Source organism: Bos mutus, chromosome 8 (genome assembly GCF_027580195.1).
Source record: "Bos mutus isolate GX-2022 chromosome 8, NWIPB_WYAK_1.1, whole genome shotgun sequence".
Lineage (NCBI taxonomy): Eukaryota > Metazoa > Chordata > Mammalia > Artiodactyla > Bovidae > Bos > Bos mutus.
Window position 1 is genome coordinate 83,020,772 of NC_091624.1, and position 23,316 is coordinate 83,044,087.

The window sequence follows — 23,316 nt, forward strand, 5'->3', positions numbered from 1 at the left end:
GATTCTTAACTGCATGAACAAAAGCAAAGCTTGATCTGCTTCCTTTGGCAGAACTTGGGGTGGGCTATGGAAAGTGTGAAGATGCGCTCAGCCAGCGAGACTAAAAATGCTTCAAGTACTGATTCAAAAATGAAATCTCCATAAACATCACAGGCTACAAATAAAGTATCTGAAAGTCTGATTAGATGACTTACTGTTGAACAAATCTGTGGTGGAGAATAAAGCAACGCACAATATAAGAACAGCAGTATAAAACAATACCGAACACCAATACGTTAGAGAAGTATTTTAAAGGAGAAAAACACAGAGCACAAAAGTATTCTTGGCTAAAATACTTCCTTAGAGTCTCCAAGATACAAATAAGCTATTTTTTAAAGTTGGTTTTCAAATAATTTGTCTAGAATTAAAACGGCAACCCACTCCAATATTCTTGCCTGGAGAATCCCATGGACAGAAGAGCCTGGCGAGCTACAGTCCATAGGGTCACAGACAGTCAGAGATGACTGAAGCAACTCAGCATGCATGCACATACAAGAACACATTTATCATAGGCATGGGTGTCCAGACTAACTGGCAAATGCAGTTCGAACTGTGATGCCACTCAGCACTGCATAAACTCATCATGGTGAAAGAGATTTTCATGGGAAACCAAATGAATGTTTAAAGTGTTGAGCAGAGGCGTTGGGAGTCCTTCCCTTAGTTTCACTCAGTTCAGTATACCAAATTCCAGGGCAACGTCTGTGTTGTAACTGTGCCCCAAGAGTGCCAAATGTGCTGTTTTCACAGCCTTCCCCAAAGTGAATGGCGCCCCCTAGAGGTATGCAATGTGGTGGTTAAGTCCAGGTCTCTCAGGACCTGAGGAAAAGAACTGGCTGCAGGGGAGACTTCACCCTCCTGGTTTTAGCCCCACTCCACTGGCCCAGAGGAAGCAGCAATCCTCGTGAAGGTTTAAGGTGGTCTGCCTTAGTGTTGACAATGGAAAACACCAAGTGAAAGAGCTGCCTCTGGCATCACCCCTAAACTAGTGAGGCCCATCACTGACTTCCCTTCCCCATCATTCAAGCACCTCTCCCAGAGTTTGAGATTCAATTTATCTTGGTGGGGTCCAGGCACCTGAACTCAAAACTTCTTTAATGAGCAACCAGGATTGAGAATCGCTGCTGGAAACAACTGCACTTTTCTTTCCTTCTCCTGTAAGTATAAGAAGAGGTCTAAGGAACTTTTGTGGCCAGACTGAAGCTAGGTTCTTTGACTTGTCTGAAAACCACCTCAGTAGAGTGAAGCAGTAAGACTAGGGTTGGGGAGCCACCTCCAAGGCCAGCAACAGGAAGAACTGGAAAGCAGGACTCAGTTCGGAGGTGACGGGAGGGATGGAGAAGAGGAGAGGGAGATAAGATATCCCAGACATCCAGAGAGGAAAGGAAGGTACCATTCCTGACAGCCTGGCTGGGAGGGTCATTACTAGGAAGCCAGTATGTATAAGGTGTACAGACACAAGAGAGTGACTTCCTGAATTAGCAAAATTGTTAGAAAGGAAGCAAAGTCAAAAATGAAAGAAATTAAAATTTAACTAGTAAGTTTTGTGCTACCACTAGTTTTCATTGCATTCTAATGTATCTCTTGCTGTGAATCTGTAAAGACAAAGTTAAATACAGATGCTGTAGCAATAAATTTTATTGCTCACAAGGCTAATATTTTTCCATGCTTTTTTTCCCATAGTGTGTTATTTTAAGATGTAATAGAAAAGAACATTTGAGTGTAGGCAAGAAGTAATAGATCTTCCCCAAATCATTACTTGCAAAGTCATTACTGATTAGAAGGAATTGGAGGCTATCTGCTTAATCATATGAGGCAAAGCAGAAACACTCAAACATTCTGGTCTGTAAATTAAAAACCTCTCACATCACTCCAAAGTCTAATTCCCCTTTGTGTTCCTAAAGTACCAATTATTTCTAGTCAATTCTTCAATAAAACAAGAGCCATTATCTCACCCCTAATACACTTTTTTTTGCTTTTTTTAAATTAAACTTTTTATTTTGTTGGAGTACAGTCGATTAACAATGTTATGATAGTTTCAGGTGGACAGCACAGGGACTCAGTCATACATATACACATATCCATTCTTCCCAAACTCCCATCCCCTTCACATGGTCATGAAACTTCTTGATCTTGTCCAGTGGAACCCATCCCACTTTCTCCAGCCTTCCACTTGGCCTGTTTCACTCAATAACAAAAAACAAAGATCTACGTTTTGAGGGGAAAAGGGAGTCGATTCCTTTTTTTAAGTAGATCCGCTTTCTTATATAAAGAGGAAGACAGATAAAATTGCATGACATTTGTGTCATACTCTTCAGCTCACCCATCTCTTTGTAGTCAGACCTCAATTAAGCCTTTGAAGTAAGGATAAACATTTTGACTAAACTGTTCACTTTTTGAATACTTTAGTGTTTAGAAAGAACCTCAGTCTGTGATATAAATAGGTTACTTAAACTTTCTCAACCTTGCTCTCACCATCTGTACAGTAGGGATTCATTATACTGATTTCACAAGATTGCTGTAAAGATAGTTTGTTGCTGTTTTTAATGAATAGAGAAATTCAACCACCCTCACATCAAAGGTGCTTCCCTGGTGGCTCAGTGGTAAAGAATTGGCCTGCCAGTGTAGGAGATGTAGGTTCAATCTCTGGGTCAGGAAGATCCCCTGGAAGAGGAAATGGCAACCCACTCCAGTATTCTTGCCTGGAGAATTCCACGGACAGAGGAGCCTGGTGGGGTCGCAAAGAATTGGACATGACTGAGCATGCACATCAAAGGTACATGTGCTCCTTACCATGTTATTATGTCTTGAGTCTAAGTCTTAAAAATTCTGAAGTCTTAATCTTGAAAAGCTGAAGTCTTAAGTTTTAGGTTTTAAAGTCCTCATTTCAGAATTCTCTAGCCACAGAGCTAGCAATTCAGATGTGGCACCTGTAAGCATGGAGCTGTCCTTGACAGCTAGGCTGCTACGCAGTGCCATACGATCTCTGGCCATGTCTCCATCAGCTCACAGTTACCATCAATTGGCATTCTTAATGTAGGCAAACTGTGGTGCAGGAAGGGATACTTGAGGACCTCCAGAGTCACTCTACCCTTGTATCCCGTAGCGTGTGATGTACATGCACCATAAGGGCCTAGCATCAAAGCAACTTATAAAGCCACAGACCAGGGAATTTCACTTCATGAGAAGTAAATAAAGACCAGTAGTTCCCAATACAGCGATTCAGCAACAATCAATGACTGAAGTGACATAGCCTCTGTAATATAAAATGGTACACAGGGCAGCCTGCTCATTCCTAACACAAACAGATCAGCACTATGTGGCTTTATGGCCAAATAAGAAAAGGCAGAATGGGTGCCATAGGGATTTTTGAAAATGCAAAGGTAGTCCTGCTTGAGGAATTTTCCCGGTCACCTCATCCTGAAGCCAAACTCGAAATCCAGAGTGCATTATAAACTGATTTTTAAATGTGGGTTTATGAGACTACAGGTTTTATTCTATTTTCTTTGGCTGCAGTAATATCTGAAGAATTTGGAAGACCAGCTAACTACTGCAAGGAGGACACCTTGATATGGTGGTATGGTGTTATGGGCTGAATTTCATTCACCCAAAATTCATATACTGAAATCCTAATGCCCGGGACCTCAGAATGTGACTGTATTTAGAGAAAGGGTCTATAAGGAGGTAATAAAATGAGGTCATTACGATGGGCACACCTAAGCACATAGTGGGTGTTCAATAAATGTTAGTGTTTTTTACTACCACTATTATTATGACTATTGCTATAATAGTCACCAAACATTTACTTTTCCCCTTTCCCGTTATATACCTCATCATGACCAACGATACTATCTCCTTGAAACATTGTCTCAGGACTTCCATGGTGGTCCAGTGGCTAAGTCTCTGCACTCCCAACGCAGGGGGCCAAGGTTCGATCCCTGGTCAAGGAACTAGATTCCACATGCTGCAACTGAAAAAGCCTGTGTGCTGCAACAAAGACTGAAGATCCCACATGCCGTAACTAAGACCTGGCACAACCAAATAAACATATCTCTACCCACTCCTTCACCAGCCTTGTATTTCCTAAAAGGACATTACTACCAGTCCACTGAAATAACTGTCTCAAAGGCTGCCAGTGACTGCCTAATGGAGACAGCAAACTGAACTTTTCTCTGAACAGTCGATCTCCAGACAGTCCATTCTGATCTCTATAGTGCCCAACAATGCCCTCCACCCACACGGTCTGCATAATTGCTTCTGTGACTCAATACACTTCCCATTTCCCTTTCTACCTCACAAATGCTTCTTTCTCCTTTATCTTCTCTTCCTTTTCTTTCCATCCTCTGATTTGTTCTCTCTTGGTCATATAGTATCATTGAAAATACACTATTCTTTAAAATGTGACCTCATCTGGCTTCCCACTACATTGCTGCTTCTATGGTCTTTGGCCATCACCTCTAGGTTTCTGTATCCCCAAACCACAGGCCTCCCCCTCCTGCAACCTCAGTTATACATCACTGGGTCTTGCTGGACATTCTCACCTGTATGCCCTTCCTGTTGTCTGCCCTACCTGGAATGTCTTTGCTTCCATTCTTATTAAAATCCTTCTCACATGTTAATGCCTTGTGAACTGCCTCCTTCAAGATGTTCCAAGACTTCATCATTCCATTTGGAAAGATTTTCTTTCTGCTATTGCAGAAAAGTCACACTTTACTTAAACCCATCATGGGGCGTGTATCACATCCTACACAATTGTATGACTATGTTTTTCAAAGCAGGAGGACCAAACTCTCTGCTGTGTGTGATATGCACTCAACACATGTATTGACAAATGAAATCAGTGATTATAGTTGAACTGTGCATTTAGCATTCTTGTCAAATCAAGAATATCAGCCCACATTGACACTGTTGAGTTCTTCTCATTTATACTTGGACATTTCTGTGAGAAACATCTTGGGTGGTGCCCATAGCTCCACTTTTGGCACCCTCTGGTTCAACAATTTTCCAAATTTCTAAACAAAGATAAAGAGATTAGCTTATCCAATTCACAAAAATCCAGAAAGGTTAACCGTTATCACTGAGGACATAGTCAAGAAGTATATCCTAGGCAGGAATGATGAACTGAAGCCACCAAGTTCACTTTCAACAAACACAAACATATAAATTTACATTCCAAAACATCAACTGCATATGTATGGGACAGAGGTTTACTTGAGCAATAATTTATGAAAAAAAATTGTCTTCAAATACCTGCCAGAGGAATGACTTTATTCTGTGGTTCCCATACACAGAACCAGGAGGATGGGTTCCTCTTAGAAAGAACTTTCTTTCAAAGCCATCCAATAACAGCAAGGGCTGAGGTACAGACATCAGAAGGGTTCTTTCTCTCAGTGGAGAGTGTCGGTTAGGTACTTTCTGGGGTCCCTTTAACTGTGAGACTGGATTTCCCTGTGTAGTTGTCCCCTGCCATCTCTCGTCTCTTCTCACACAACTCCTCCTCCTTGCCATTGACAAGCTAGTCACTCAGGTTTTCATTTCTTTCCTAAACTTGTGGCATGCCCCATTCCAGGCCTTTCCATGGTTTGTTCATGCTGTCCCCTCTGCTTAGAATGCCCTTTCCCCTCTCCTGCCTACCATTACATTTGGCTAAATTCTACCCCTCCTCCAAGGTCTCAACTTCCCAGACTAGGTTAACTGCTTGCGTGCTGCTGCTGGTGCTGCTGCTAAGTCGCTTCAGTCGTGTCCGACTCTGTGCGACCCCATAGACGCCAGCCCACCAGGCTCCCCCGTCCCTGGGATTCTCCAGGCAAAAACACTGGAGTGGGTTGCCATTTCCTTCTCCAATGCATGAAAGTGAAAAGTGAAAGTGAAGTCGCTCAGTCGTGTCCGACTCTTTGCGACCCCATGGACTGCAGCCTACCAGGCTCCTCCATCCATGGGATTTTCCAGGCAAGAGTACTGGAGTGGGGTACCATCGCCTTCTCCGAACTGCTTGCATAGAATCTCGCAATACCCTTACCACACAATGCACATCTACGGGCATTTGTTAATTTGCAGTCACTGAAAACATGTCTGCCTTTGACCTTAGTCTGAAAGCTTTTTGAAGATGACAACCATGATTGTTCTGCTCATTCAGATTATCTCGTTTTGGTCACTGGACTTGGCGCAGAGGAGGTCCATAGACTGACTTATTCCAGTTTAAACTTTGGACTTGAAAGAAAAACTGGTTAGAAGAGCAAGAAAGACAGAGAGGGATAGAGAGTACTCACACCACATGTTTGAATGGCCGTGACTTTCCATTTGGTGACAGCTCATAGGCTGACCACAGGGCAACTGTAGAGTTTCAAAATGTCAAACAAATACTCCCCCTTGAGATTGGGCTGCCTGCTACAGTAGAACAAAATCCCAGAGAAACAAAATGATTCCTCTCCTTATATATGGATCTGAAATGGCTATACAAGTCCCTAACTCTGAAGGGTCTGGTAGAAAAGGACAGAATGATTTTCACATTGCCTTTGTTCTCTCCCTATGAATCCCTTTGGCGATCTCTGAGCTCATGAATCTGTTTCATGCTTCTTCTTACCCTGGAAGAAGGAATCAAGGGAGAACCAGGCTGCTGCCCAGAGGTAAAGGCTGAGGAAGTGGTGGACAGATATCTGTTGTGCCCAGTCTATGAGGCCTGGAAGAAAGCTCTATTTCCCATTTCCCCTTTGACCTATAAATTGAGTGGCTTGTCACACATTCAATGCTTTCCAGCCTTCATACCTGTTAGTCCTCTTCTGAAGAAGAAATATTTACTGAGAACCAATCGTATGTCATACACCATGATGGGTGCTTTCCAAATGTCATTTAGCCCTTCTAAATACCTGGGAAGGTAAGCATCAGCACATTTATTTTACTCCCAAGGAAACTGGTAAGTAACTTGGCCAACATCATAAAACCAAAGAACATTACAGCCTAGGATTGGAACCCAATTGAAATTTATTCAAAGGCCATTCTTTTTTTTCTACTATACCACTCTGATTTGATATTCAAAAGGGCTCTCTACAAACACTACGTTTTGGTTTCCCAACAGCCACTAATGCCTACTGACAAAATATTTCATCCTACCACATGATAGCAAAAAAGAAGATTTATATAAAACAGAACTAAAGCACTGCTCTTGGATGTTACTGTGTTGTTTTTTCAAGGAGAATCACTTTTACGGAAGCAAATAAAATCAAATCTAGGCAATAAACAGGATTTGATAAGAAACACTCAAAAACATTTGAACATTTGGATGAATCATCTGGGAATCCTGATCTCCTCTGGAATTCTCATAACTACTCATTGATTTGGGCTTATAATTTACAAAATGAAAAAAAAAAATTGTGCTAACAAGAAATTTAGACCTTGGAAAGAAAATACTGTGGTATTGAGTGCAACCTCATAAGATAAAGTCCTGGTTTGTTTATTGTAAGAGAAGAATTCAAGGAGCATCTGTAAATACTGAGCAGCTGGTAACACTTGACAGGATGCAGAGATAGGATCCCAGGGAGGTGGGCCATGTCAATGGAAGGACTTGGAGCTCAGCAAGTCCTGGAGCATTATCTGCTTCTATCTCTAAGGAAGTCAGATATGAAGGTTTCAGGAACAAAGTTGAGAGCAAAGAATGACAAACTATCTTAGCAGCCTTTGAGGATGCACTAAAGGAGTCTTCTGACATCCTATCAACAACTCAGAAAAAGAGGGGGATGAAAGTGAAACCAAAGCCTATTTTGCCCTCCCCATTAAACTTACCAACAAGAGGCCAAGAACGATTTGTCAAAAATATCTTAACTTTGAAAGATCCCTATACTCTGTCCTCCAGTGAGCACTTTCCCATCCAAATGCAGTATCTTCAGACAGCTGGAGGCTACATTTGTCAGAAAAACACATAGATCACGCCTATATTTTGATATTCTTATCTTGATGGGCAAGTTTTAGAACCCTTTGAAATGTTGCCCCATTCGCTGCAGTAAAAGAAACTGCAGTATACAAAAAATGTTAGATTTAATTAAAGACTTGTTTTTTTTTTTTCCTCCAGCCCCTCAAAGGTCTCTGTTTGAATCTCTCACCTAGCAGCACAAAAGCTATCAAACCACTTGAATGAAAGGGTCAGGGAGCAAGCTGTGCAAGTATGGAAGCCAGCAAGTCCTGTTCAGACCACCCAGCTCTCCAAAGGCAGAGCAACACCAGATTCAGACAAGATAAGAGGCTGCTGGCCCATGTAACCCAGCCCAGGGAACAGCCTTTCCAGAGAGTTACAGGCTTCCATTGTGAGAATGACTGTGTGCTCTGAAAAGGTAGCATTTGTCTGTAACTCACTAGATCAACAGTCTTGATTCTTCGTGAAAGAAAACTTAAATGGTATTTTTGAAAATTTTAAGAAAAGCAGTAAGCTAAATCTTTGGGCCTGTGGTCAAAGCAAACACTGAAAAGCTCTCATCCCTCTATATCTATGTTTAGAAGACTGAGGCATATCCATCAATGTCAGAATATCAGAGTTAGAAAGATATCGGAAGCGCATTGTATGCAACACTTTTGTTTTATTGATGGCAGAAGTGAAGGTTAGCAAGAATAGGTGACTCATATAAGATTGGTCAGCAACACCTAAGACACGAAACACCATGAAGACCAAGTGTCTATCCATATTATATGCACTGATTTTCTGAATCCTTGGCACCAGCCCAGAGCCTGGCATGTAGCAGGCACCTACAAATATCTGGAATGAGGAGAGGAAAAAAAGAAAAGGGCACTGATGACCATATCCTATTTTCTTTTTACTGTAAATATACTATGTCATTCATTGTCACTGGTGACAGGGATGGAAGCTGAGATCTTCCTTTCATATGCTGTCTAATGAGGACCTCAACATGATGGAGGAATCATTTCCTATTTCTCCCAATCCTGGTGGGTTTGTCCAATCAAAACAGATTTCTAGGAATTATACTTCTACTGAACAGGTCCCAAGAAATAATCCAACTCAGTTCAGCCCACTCAGCCTAATCTGTCCCCACGAGCAGAGCATTCCCAGCAGGTTGATAAAGAACTAAGAATAGCCTTGGGCTTAAAGTTTCCAAGACAAACATAGCTTGGCCATGCAGAGCAGGTCAGACCACACAGTCCAACACAAGGAATCGGGGCACCTTCCCCTGACTGCTTTTCTTACTCATGGGAAATGTAATGGCCGGAGAGCTGGTTAAAAGTTCTGGTTTGGCAGTCAAGCATGCAAAACCATGCTTCATGTAACTGTGTTCAACAGCAGCTCACACTCAAGCTTATTATTTAGGTGTGAGGTTTAACATTAACTGAGGACGTGACAAGAATTTAATTTGCCAAGGACAATGTAAAGCACCACTCATCCAAGTGTGATCTTGCCTGCATGAGGCCCCCCCACCCCCTATCTCCCCTAACCCACCAACCCCGGCCCACCAAGTCTAAACTCCTCTGGGGGAGTGGCCTTGGTGCCTGCCTTACCCCAAGTGATTCTTAGGGACACTGGGTTTTGAGGATCTCTGATGAAGAGAAAGAGGGAAAGTAGTTAACATTTTCCTAGTGTTATTTCTGAAGGCAACTTTATCAAAGGAAAGCAGAGGACTAAGAAGCAAAGTTTCAAGCTTTAAGCAGCGCTGAATATGGTGACATCACTTTTCCAGATCAGAAACCTGTAAAGCATTTGGATCTCCTGCTCAGGTCTGTAAAATAGTCCTGAAGAGGTTAATATCTCCAGCAAGATTCCCAGGCCATAAACTCCAACCAGCCCCCGGAAATGCTCTTTTTAAGCTTTGTAATTCAAACCACACAACAAGACTGCACACAACCATTGAAAAAAAGGAGAAACAAAACTTAAATGCCTTGAAAATTATTTCTGGGATCCAGATGACAACTAAAAGAAATCATTTACTACAGCACAAAAGTCTCTAGGCCAAATCCAGATAAAGAGAAGAAAGAGATTAAAAATCAGTAAGAAACTTCAGAACAATATGATTTCTTTGCCTCTCCAACACTGGCTTTCAACTCCATAAAAAAAGAAACCATACTTTAAATATATATATATATATAACTAAACTAAAGCAAAGCTATCCAAAAATCATCTCATCCAAACTTTTGTATCTTTATACCATGAGGATATTATCTGTTTTGTTAATTTTTGCATTTTTTCTCTTTGCCATTTTGTTTAGCTGAAAAGAAATATTCTGATTTGGGGGGCGGAGGAAGGGGACAATTCAGAATGTAAAAATGTTTTTTCACTGGTGAATGCTATTGGGGATGGATTGAGAAGAGTAATAAATTTGTATTATGTAATAAAGAGCCTCCCATTGGGGACATAGGGCTCTTTAGCACTGCAATTTGCCACCTTGTGAGCTTATATGATAACTTTTGCAAGCAGACTTGATCTACTTCTTGTATCATTACTCGGAGTTAATGCTACCACACAAATAACCTCTGGGCATTCTAGCAGAACGTTTACAGTCAAGAGGAGAGGAAATACATAAAGCAGATACTTACAGGTAGTGGTTTTCCTTGCCAAGTCAAAAGCTAGAAACCCTTGGCGCAGGCAGGCAGGATAAGAGTCACTGACCCGGTAATCTCTGATTTAAAGGGCTTTGAGAGGAAGGGGGAGGAAAAATAGCCCAGCGAGGGGAAGAGCTGAAATTCCAGTCTTTCAGGTCAGCTGAGTTTTAGCTCTCTTTGTAGTAAAAATCCATTAACCCACCCCATAAGAAAATATAGAATTGAAGTTCACATACACACTCCACAGTCTTTGCTGGTCTTCTCCGAGGCTGCAGTCGCTGCTGAAGCTTTGAAAACTTCCCGATTGCCAAGCCCAGGACTCCCAGGGAAAAGGGCATAATGAGGGATGCCTGCAACTGTTTGCAGGGAGCCCGACCTCCCTGGCAGAGAGCCACAGCTCTCCAGTCCCTTCTGCTGGCTGGATCCGCAGGGACAAAACTGAGCTTTTGTTAAAGGTCGGTGGCGTCTCTTCCTAGTCTCTCCTCAGCTCCCTTTCTCACTATTAGTTCTCTACTAACTGCTCCACCACGGGCTGAGCCCAAGCTGCCTCTCCCGCTGCAGCAAAGAGGCACACACGCTCAGAGACACACACATGGCACACACCCACACCCCATCCACACAATCACCCAACACACTACACACAGGCACCCACACATGTGCATGTACCCACACCTACACACAGACAAAGGCATTCACAGGCAAGCACACACATCTACACACCCTCATACCCATGTGTGTGCGAACACATATGTGTAGGCACACACATATGCATAGGTACACACACAGACATCCTCATACCCACCCACACTCATACTCACACAAGTTTTTTCCTAAACGTTCAAACTCCTCAAACATTTTTTTTCCTAAACCTTCAAACTCTTCAAACATTTTTTTCCTGAATCTCTCCTGAAATAAATTCTCATCCTGAAAGGTTTTTTTTTTTTTTTTTCAAATTCAGACAAGATGTCCTGCATTCAGAAGGGAGGAGGGAGAGGGAGAGGACCTGGCCTCTTTGAACTTTAGTCACAGCCTTTAAAGGAAAAGAGGAGATTCCAGGGGTTGTTTTTAAGTACCACCTTAGTTCTTCAGTTTATAAGGCTTTTCATGTGTCTGGCTCTTTTTTAAAAACCCAGAAAAATTCTGTAAATCTCATCTCATTAGCATATAGTTTATGACCCCACTGATTCCACCCTATTACAGGTCAAGAAATGTCCTCTCAACAGAGATGCATTCAGTTAAACTGGGCGGGATTCAGTGGGTGGGTGAAAGCTTTGTTCCTTAACAACTGCAAGATAAAATGCTTTCCTGTGTTTCATCTCCACCAGAAAAAAATAAAATAGTAGCATTAGTATCTGGGCTAACTTTTAAATTGACCATAAATAGAGAAGTTAGAGTGTTATCTTGCTTTGGGGAAAATGTTTACATTGAGATACGTCTGGTTATTCTAAACCTTTGCCTAAAGAACAAGGCACTGAAAATCCAGTTCAGACAAGACTGGTTTTCCTGAACAAGGTCACCACATAAGACCCTCTCTCTGGGAAGCAATGAGAGGGAGAAAGAAGAAAATGGAGAAGAAAGAGAAGAAAAGTATGTGAAGAAGGAATAAAGCAAATAAAAAATGAAAAAGAATACAAAGAAAGAGAGACAAAAACAATTATTTCATTTTAAAACATGCTTTATGGATACTTTAGCAATGAAAGGTACATGTACACTTACTCAGAGTCACCAAAAATTTAAAATCTTCAAGCATCTCTTGATTCCTCCCTCTTGCTCTGAGAATAAAAGGATGAAAATGTCTCCAAGAACCACTAAGCTCTCTATAAGTAAACAGTGTTCACTACCCACAAGTATTAGTAAACAAAATCTAGTGACAATGTATGATTCATGTACTAATCTTTAAAAAACCAAGAAATAAAGCCTTAATGATGACAGGAAACACAGTGTGATAGACAATCCTGTTCTCAGACTAAATTTAAAACTTTTCCAGCTTATGAAAATCTCACCTGCAAAGAAATGAAGATGATTTTAGATGCTATTAGTTGAGAAAGGAATGAGTGTAGGTAGTTGCATCGATGTGCTTCTCCTAATATCTGGGCTAAATAAAACTTGTGGATCCATATGGAAACAGAAATAAATGTTTTATACCACTTCTGTAGGGAAAAAAATACCTTCAGCATTCTAAGCAAAAAACAACAAAAACAGATTGCAACATATTTCAGGAAATGTAATTTTCATTAAATTAATTATACAAATGATGATTGGCCTAACTTTGTGCTGAACATATATTAGAATAAACAGAACTATAGTTTAGCCAAAATATCTTGAAATCTGACGTACCCACTTATACAAATAAGTGAGTCTTCTTTCTCATATCTTCCACCAGTGGATAGCAGCTGTTGAAATAATATAGTTATCAACTTTAATAAAGTATCCTTTGAATGAGTTGAAATGCAAAGCCAGAATGTTTTAAAAGAACTTAGCCAAAGGAACAATGAAGAATTCTTCCCTTAAAAGCATGTGTGGTTGAACTTTGTACTGAATCAAAATGCATTTTAAAGAAGTCATTCTATTTCTAACCCTAGGATTAGATGTGATATGAAAAATACAGAATGCCATGTGTTGGAAATGACCATACCTTTTTGGATTGTAAACATGTACAATTTTGTTAAACTGCCGTAGAATATAGCATTCTCAACACTTTCACCAAAGCCTATATTAAAAAAAAATAGTGTGCCTTTTAAGTTTTGCTGACGACACCAAGCACAGAAGTGTTATCCATCGTACTGTGAAGACAGTTTTCCACTGAATTCTTTTTTTTTCATATTTATTTTATTTATCTGTCTGCATCGGGTCTTAGTTTCGACACGAGGGATCTCTGATCTTCATTGCAGCATGCAGGATCTTTAGTTGCAGCAGGCAGGATCTAGTGCCCTGACCAGGGATTGAACCCTGGCCCCCTGCACTGGGAGCATGGAGTCTTAGCCACTGAACCACCAGGGAAGTCCCTCCACTGAATTTATAAAACCCAGTGGCTACGGGAGACGATGCTGCAACACAAAAGACTATTGGCTAGGAGTGGAAGGGTCCACTTTACATAGATCAAATTAAAGCAAATAAGTAAATAAAATGAAAGCAAGATTAACACCCTTATGTATGAGAAAAGAACAGAAACACAATGTAGTGGGAGTTTGTAGAGGCAGAGACTTGCTGACCTCGGAGTTTGGGATGGCTATAGAATAAGAGGGAATGAAATAAACCCAGCAAGGCAGAAAAAAGAGCTGTGTGCTCTGCTTGAAATTCTAAAAGTGTAGACCAAGATCACTTTTTTACACAGAAGTGCAAAATTCTAAATAACACACCTTCAAATCTAATCTTCCTATGTATTTTTAAAGATATTATACCCAAATAGGGTTTATTTCAGGATTGTAATGACAGTTCAAAAAAAAAACATCTAGCAATTTAATATATTGAAGGCAGAAAAAAGCCATATGATCATCTTAATAAATGCCAAAACGTGGTATTCAGTAAAATTCAACACTCGTTCACTAAATAAACAAACATAAAAGACTCTTAGCCAGCTAAGACCATAATGGAAATCTTTTTACCCAATCAAAGACCTCTATGAGAAATCTTATCCTTAACAGCAAAATTTTAGTAACCACTAAAGAAAGAAAAGAAAATGCCTGCTACAATCACCACAATTCAACATTGTAGAAGACCCTACCCAATACAGGAAAAAAAATAATAATGATGATGAGGCATGAGGATTGGAAAGGAAGAAAATAAAACTTTTACCTCGAAAAGATTTTATTTAAGATTTTGTTTTAAAAAATCTAAAAAATATTCAATATTTCTAAAAGAAATCTAAAAATCTCCCTGTAAAATATCTTAAAGAGATCTTCCAAATAAGGGTGCCAGAAGAGGGTGTCCTGACAGGAGAGACATTGAAAGGGCAGCCTTTTCTAAATAGACACACATACACACCCAGCAAGACAGCTGTTAATAACAAAAGAAATCCTTCTCCCAGCGCTTTGTTTTACGTTTGGAGCCAATGGTCCAGCTGGAGAACTGAAAGAATGAAAGATTCAAGTTCTCTCATTTTATGAGGACTGATGCTCAAATCACATGTGCTTCACAGAATCTATTTGCGAACATGGTTCCCCTCCTCCACACTCCAAGCTATTGGTTGTGGAAGTGGAAACTCCTAGCATTATCATTTCCATATTTGTCCACCACACTGAGGCAGGAAATCAGAATAAACACTCATTTCATTCCACTGCATGAATGAATGCACTTTTCTCATTAATAATTAACACAGCTTCAAACACTAGCATTAAAGTAAACAGACATTAGGATTTCCATGTACCTAATTAAAAACATGAAAAAAATCAAGAATACTTTTTATCTCCTTCTTTTACAGGAAAAGGGGGAAATATACCAAAGGCAACATAAACAATTTAGTTTTGAGTTGTTTTACATTTCAACTATCTTTGTGAGAGATTTGGTCCTTCAAAGCTTAGCACCAGGACAGTTTTATCTTTCCAAGCCTAACACAAGGAGTTGGGAGTCTTGGCTTACTGATTAAAAAAAAAAAAAAATCCAACTCTCTCAAAAGATAATGTATTTTGCATCAAAAAAAAAGTAAAAATAGTTGCTACATTTAAAAAAAAATCATGGTAGGTTAGTCCAAGAAGTGAACACTGAAAGTAACAGAACACACCCATAGGCAAAAGATGTTTTTCTCAGGAGTAAATGGCACAAATCTATTAAAAAATCCCCCCCAGACTTGTTTAGAAAGCTGAGGCTGAAGTCACACATGAGTGTGTCTGACAGAAATCAGAACATGCTGATCTATTAAATTATCTTCAACGGGGTTATTGAACCTTAGTATATGCCAGGCACTGTGCTGATCCTGGAAGGGCAGAGATGACTAAGACCTAGGGCCTGCTCTCAAAATCCTTACAATGCACTTGGAGAAGACAAGACAACAGAAATAACCTGTACACTGAGATGTGATTAAGGATCACTAACAATTATTGAACATGTACCACCTAATGTACATTTTTACTTACATGCATTTATTAGCTCATTGGACCTAGACAACTCTAATACCTTGAATGGATCTTGGGGCTCAAATCCAGCATTAGCTCTCTGTTTCTCTATTGATAAACTTCGTCTCTGCTTTAATTTGCATATTAACCTTATTTTCTCCTGGTACATAGAGGCTTTTTTTGTGATAAAGAAAACCACCAGCAGCCCAGGCCTAGTTCCTATGGCTTACAATCCAGAAGGAAGAGAGTCATCTTCTGTACTAGTTTTAGCAGAAGATAGAACCCTGGGGCAACTAAGGAAGAAGAGGGAGCCATGAATGTTGACGCAACAGGACAACGTCGAGTAGGGAAAGGTTTTCTGAATGGGAACAGGGAAGAAGGATGGGAAAGCAGTGGGCAGGACAGTTAGGCACCATGAGAGATGTCAGTTTCAATCTTTAAAGCAATGGGAACCCTTTCTTGAAATATATTTGACACAAAATGCAGTGTCAATTCAAGGTGTACAACATGTTAATTTGATAGATTTATATACTGTAATTTAATTGCCATTGTAGTGATAATTAGCACTGCTATCACATCACATAATCATCTTTACCTGTTCGTGGTTGGAATAATTAAGTTTGAGTCTCTTAGCAAGTTATAATACAAAATTATTTTCTATTTTGACTACATGGTGCACTTAAAAGAGAAGGGAGCAATCAAGCCATGAAAAGAGATGGAGGAAATTTAAGTGCATACTTCTGAATGAAAGAAGCCATTCTGAAAGGTTACATACTGGGTTATTCTGACTATATGACTTCTGGGAAAGGCCAAACTATGGAGACAATAAAAAAGAATAAGGGAATAAGGGATAGGAAGGATAAATAGAGCACAGAAAAGCTTTAAGGCAATGAAACTATTCTGTATAGTAGACAGATGTCTCACAATTTGTCCAAACCCAAAGCACATACAACATCAAGAGTCAACCTTAATATAGACTATATAATCTAGATGGTACTGATACCCCTCTGGTGGGAGATATGAGAATGGGGGAGGCTGTGTATGTATTGGGGTAGTGAGTATAAGAAAAATTTCTGTATGTTTCACTTGGAGTGATACATTCCATTGAATATTTCTGTGAACTTAAAATTTCTCTGAAAAATTATATCTAATAAGTATATTTTTAACATTCAAAAGTGTAAAAAATGGTACTTCTGGTCACAATTCCCAGAGAGTTTCTCAAAGAGGAAAGATGGTCTTTAGGAATTCCACATGGAGGAATTGGACCCCTTGTGCACTGTTGATGTGATTATAAAATGGTGGAACCACTATAGAAAACAGTATGGAAGTTCTTTTAAAAAAAAAATAGACTTACATAATCCCACAATCCTTTTTCTAGATCTACACCCCTCCCAGAAATGAAAGCAGGATCTCAAAGAGATATTTGCACAGACACATTTAGACCAGCATTGCTCACAGTTGCCAAGAAATGGAGAGAACCAGAATGCCCAGCCATATATAGTAAAGTATATATAAGTACATTCATCTTAAGTATAGAGCATGATGAATGTGCATGCTCACATCCACTCATGTAACTACAACCCAGATCAAGTCAGAGAATATTTTCAGCACCTTCAATGATTCCCTCATTTCCCCGCCCAGTCAACACCCTCTTCCTCACTCAGTGAAACTCAAAGGTGACCACTATTCTGGTCTCAATAACTATAGATGGGTTTTGCCAGTTCTTGAACTTAATATACATAGAGTCGTACAGTATATATTATCTTGTGTCTTTCACTCAACATAAGTTTTGTGAGATATATCCATGCTTTTCACCAATACTTTCTCTCTTTTTTATTATAGTGTAATATACCATTTGTATGAATACTCAATAATTTATTTATACATTTACCTTTTGGGGGGTTTTCTGGGTTGGGACCAATCTGAATAAAGTTGCTGTGAACATTCTTGAATTTGCCTTTGGGTGGACCTATGTACTATTTTTCTCTTGGGTATATTTCAGGTCTGAAATTTCTATGTTATAAAGTATATTTTAGCTATAAGATTTTTAAAGCAGGATTTTAAATAATTACATTAACTTCCAAGTCTAGTCAAACCTAGCCTAACTCTAATTCTACAACATTATTCACTGCAGATTCATTGTAACACTATTCACTCCATAAAAATCTGTCCAGACTCTGCTATGTATCAGGAACATACCAGCAAACGAGGCAGGTGTGAGTTCTGCCTGCATTAAGCTTACCATCTGGTGGCTGATGAACAGTGAGCTAGAAATTAGAATGTGATGAGTACTAAGAGGGGAAAGTGCAGGCATTTACAATAAGCAATCTGAGTGGTCTGAAAGTGGAGGCATTTCCTGGCTTCTACTAAAAGTAAAGAGTTCCAATAAAGTAAAGAACTAGTTATGATATAAGCACTAAATAAGGAGTTGGAAGATCAGATTCTATTTGCTGTTTTCCCAGCAGGCAGCTGTGTGACTTGAGGCAAATCTCTTACTTTCCTGGGTCTCACTCACAATAATAATACCATTTAACATTTGTGTCAAAGTAAAGTGTTCCTCTTAAATTGGTTGAATAAATAAGTCTGTGATCTTATTTTACCAATATACAAAAAACCATTGTCAGAGAAGTACTGATAGGTCTCTGACAATAAAAAAAGTTATTTTTAGTCCCTTTATACACAAGTGAAGTACAGAAAACTCAGTTCCCTGAAAACAAATTAGTATATTTAGCCATAAGAATAACTGTTACGGGTTTGGCTAACACTACCGTGGTAATCTTTTCACAAAATACAAATATATCAAGTCAACACATTATATACACACTTACATAGTGTTATATCTCAACTACCTCTCAATTTTAAAAAAGAATAATTATTAAATTCATAGGAGATTATCAGTAACAGGTTTTTAAAAGGTAGCCTAGAAAAAAACACTTTTGGTTACTAAATCAGATTAAGGTATCGTTCTAATAGGCTTTACCCTCAGCACAATGCAGGATGAATGTATGTTTTAAGTACCTTCTAAGCCAACACTTCTCAAAAGTAGCCAAGAATACCTGGGGGTTCCCAAGATTGTTTCAGGACTTCCATGAGATCACAATTATTTTTACAATATTAAAGATATTCTCTTCCTTATTCTCTCATGGATATAAAATTTAGTTTTCTAGAGGCTATGTGATGTTACAAGAGATTGAATGCAGAAGCAGCTGTGAAAATCCAGCTGTTTTGTATTTCTAGACATTAAAGTGATTTGCAGAAAAATATAAAACACCACTTTCTCAGGGGGTTTTCTTGCTTTCAAAATTATAGATATTTTCCACCAGAATATTTATGGTAATGTAATAAATTTACTTTTGTTCCTTTAAATAGTTAAATATTCTCAGTTTGAATTTCTAATATACTAAATATAGGTGTAACTCAAATAAATGAAAGCTCTGTAGGATGTTCAATAAAATTTTGAGAGTACAAAGCAACCCTGAGACCAAAAGTTTGAGAACTACTGATCTTGCAAACATTCGCAATATCCTTATGTAACAATTCCTGGATCAGTAGTCTGGCTTTAGCTGTGGTTATATTAGCCAAGATTGAATCAAAGGAAACAGGGCTTCTGGAAAGCAAGGGATAAATTAAAGATGACAGAGCATATACTTTCTCCTATCTCCACAAATAGTGTTATGGTTCATGACTCCATGTTTGCATTCATGATTTTATTTAATCCTCAAAACTTTGAGGTGAATAGAGAAAGCATTATCCTTCCGATTTTACCGAAGAGCAAACAGACCTAGAGAAATTCGTGTCCAACTGGCTGGACTAGGATTGGAATAGAGATGTTTATGGTACCCTATCTAATGCGCTTTCCATGAAGCAGAAGGAAGGAATCGTATCTAAATACTCTAAATAACCAAGATCATCTTGTCTCTAAAACATACTTTCACCGAACCTGAACAGCTCTTAAGGGAAGCTAATTCTCTGGAAGTATCTTTATCCTTCAAGGGTATAAAGAAAAGTCAGACGTCTATTTTGTCTTTGCATTCACCAAAAGTAAGCATGGTCTAATTTGGATTAGAAGCAAACATATATCCTCTGAGGCAGAACTATATGTTAAGCTTATATATTGGGTAAAAAGAATAGAAGCCATCTCTTTAACACAGCAAACTGGTAGCAGTTAAATACTTTATGAGACCCAAGTGAGTTTTTAAATTCTAAAAGTCAGATTTTACAATCATTTTCTGAGATCAACCATTGGTTGTTTTGTGGTATTCTGATAATTTTACTTTTTTCTCTAATGCTCTGCACAGTTTGATGAATTTTCCCCTATAATATTATTAATTTCTTAAATGGATGATTAGGTAATGACTGACACTTCTATTTCTACTTGAGATTAATGGCATGCCATGATTTAAAATGGCATATAAATACAAAATTGAATCCTCTTTGCTGACTAAGGTGATCTGACTTTAAGCAGACAAGGATCTTAGCTTCAGTTTGGGGGTAGTTGGAATAAGAGATACAAACAATAAAGACAAATTCTATTATTTCTATACTCACAGAAATACCAATAAATTGAAAAAACTGGACTAGGTGGATCAAGGAGAATCTTTAACATAGGTAAACAATAAGGTTGCTAGAAAGACTTCAAATATTCCTAAATATAAAATAATTTTTAACACTTATTAATTAATTATCCATCACTTTTAAGATATGTCAATGCCTTGAACTAACATGGAGCATTTTAGACTTCTCCCAATAAATGTCAAATGTGAAGTGTACATTTCCAACTTTTAATTTGAAAATATTCAGATATACTAGTCATTTTGGTAGTATAATTAAAATTGGAATTAGGGAGAAGTAGTGAAGTTTGGAGAAGGAAATGGCAACCCACTCCAATATTCTTGCCTAGAGAATCCTGTGGACGGAGGAGCCTAGTGGACTGCTGTCCATGGGGTCTCACAGAGTCGGACACGACTGAAGTGACTTAGCATGCATGCATGCATTGGAGAAGGAAATAGCAACCCACTCCAGTGTTCTTGCCTGGAGAATCCCAGGGATGGGGGAGCCTCGTGGGCTGCCGTCTATGGAGTCCACAGAGTTGGACACGACTGAAGCGACTTAGCAGCAGGAAAGTTTGAGGGCTGCAATGGAGATTGATTTAAGAATTTTTGTTTTAAAACGATCTTCTTATATTCAATTAGAGTAATCCCAAACCATCCCCATCATGATTACAATGGAAGGTGACAAATTTGCCAAATTTTGGTGCTTTGGAGCTGTTTCTATGACAGAATGCTGCAACACTCTACTTGCCAAGAACAAAACAAAAGAGTAGAAAGGGAGAAATCCCTCAGTCTCCTAATGAAGTGCCCTTAGATTGCATGGGAATGATCAGTCAACAGCAAGTGGTACTCTGTTCCATGCAAGTCACAACATTTCAGCAGTAATTCGGTTTTCACAAAAATAATCATAAATTCCCTTCTTGAAAGGCCAATCACCAGTCACAGGTTGAGCCATGTGATCATTGGAGAATCTGAAGATAAAGCAAGATTTGCAAATGTGACCTGCACCACTTTGGTGTATTCCCTGAACCACCACCACATGGAGCACTTCTGGACCACAAGTTAGGGAGGCCATTTACCAGCGTAGCTAAGAAATTTCCCATCTCTTTCCATAAGTTCCCAGAAAGAAAGACCCTTCACCTTGGTATCTTCAGGTATAGCTGAATTTATCTCGACATTTAAAAGGAGTTATCATCCATGTAGATTAATGGAACCCTATTCCACAGATTGAAAAGGGAATTCAGAAAGAAAACCACCATCCAAAGAGGAATGGAATTTCTTTTTCAAAACAAGCTCCATTTCTATGCCTATGCATCAATGCATATTTTTGGCACATTGTCTCACCACTCTACCCTAGAAATTCGTAGCATATGTTTTCAAATTATTCACGAGTATGCATAAATATTAATCAAATAGATTATTTCCTTTAAGATGAGACTTGATTTCAATGTGTAACATAAATCTTGGCCAAGTAAATATCCTCAGACATTTGTGGCAGATCCTACTTCATAGGCTAAGGCTCTGGGGGCATATTTTGTGGGGGTGTAGAAGCATCTGCTAACTATCAAGAGGCAAGGGAATGCATTTTATGATGACTGCTTCCTGGAAAGATAAATAGAAACTTAATTTTTCAACATCCATTCCCTTTAAACCTTAAATTAAGAGCATTTTTACAACTGATAATCCAGTTTCACAATGATAACCTAGTGGTGGAGGACATATATTTTCTTTCCAGTCAGTTAAAAACAGACAATTGCCCTGTGAAAAGGTCTTTTGGTGGTAGAATATATTGCACATTTTTTCATTCTAATCTCAAGTCAAAATTGATTTAAAGAAACTGGAAGTGGCCGTATCTTTTCCAACATGTCTGATTCCTAAATAATCTAAGTACTGTTTGACAGCATTTTTAAATACAAATAGAACTGTTAGTTTTGTTACTTTCAGAATCAAACCAAATAAAGGTTCTCCTTTCTAAAAGTCTTAGGTCAGCATCAAATTAGCAAAAGTTGTTCTTTGGTGGTCTCTCTCTTGGGCAAGTGCAGGATAATAATCAAGCATTTAGGATGTGGTCATCTGACCTGCAGACCTTTGGTTCAATGTATTATTAAACTAAGATCACTGGAGTCATGGATCCAAATCCTAGGACAACTTTTAACCTCACAGAAAATGCCCTTTCTTAGGTACACCTTGGTAATAGTCTCCTGACTTAGATTAAGAGAAACTACCTATAAGCTTGCAGCACTCACTGCTTCACTTCCTGTAAGATTATAACTGAAAACACTGTCAATTGCATGAGAATTTTTAAAACTAATATTTATAAAGCATTTAGTAAGTTACAGGCACGGTTCCTGTATTACCTTTCTTAACCCTCCCAAAAACGCCATAAAGAAGGTGGTTTAGTTTTTACTTTGCCAGTAGAAAACAAAATCTTAGAAAAGTCCAATAAACTGCCCAAAGCCAGGAGCTAGTAGATGAAAGAACCAAGATTTGAATCCATGTCTGTCTGTCCTCCTGGGAAATCTGAGGTCCAAGCACTTGTGAAACTAATTTTCCTGGTGATTTTCCTAGTGAATATAGAAACCATACAGTCGACACTGGTTGCACTATTACTTTGACCAACTAAGCTCATCTTTTTTTTAAAGAATTATTTCATTGGGATGTTTTTGATAATTCTTCTTAGGGAAACCCCAAACCATAAACAAAGTATAAAGTGGAAAGTTTTAAAAACTAACAAAATTCTACCACTCAGAACCAGTTTAATTCCTAAGAATCAGCTCCTCCTAAAAAGTAAAATAACTGATAACATGCAATATTGATGAGGACAGATAAAACAGATACATTTATAGCCTGCCAGTACAAGAGAGAAAGGGGAAGATCATTCTGGAAAACTACTAGCCGCTAACCAAAGTTTTTTAAATGTTTGTCCCTTTGACTTTGCAATATTACTCCTTGTCCTATACAATCAGGAAAAAGGACAGAAATTTATAGTTTTTATAAGTTATTTTATAAACTTATCAGTAAAATGTTACTTATAAAAGAATTAAAAAATAAAAGTAGAAATAACAAACACTCAAAGTTAGAAAAGATTTTCATTGTGAAATGTACAAACAATATCACATATCATTAAAAATCACTCATGATAT

At 38.7% G+C, this 23,316-nt stretch overlaps 1 protein-coding gene across 5 annotated transcripts in view; it reads right to left on the reverse strand.

Moving 5' to 3' along the window:
- Positions 1 to 23,316, reverse strand: part of FREM1 (FRAS1 related extracellular matrix 1) — a 218,992-nt gene that overhangs the window by 168,677 nt on the left and 26,999 nt on the right. For 3 of the 5 annotated variants that reach the window (XM_014476323.2, XM_070375914.1, XM_070375915.1), the window contains exon 1: positions 10,567 to 10,793. The exons of 1 other annotated variant lie outside the window; for it this stretch is intronic. The gene's annotated coding sequence lies outside the window, so the exon portion shown is untranslated. One more of the 5 variants, XM_070375912.1, reaches the window with a different exon arrangement.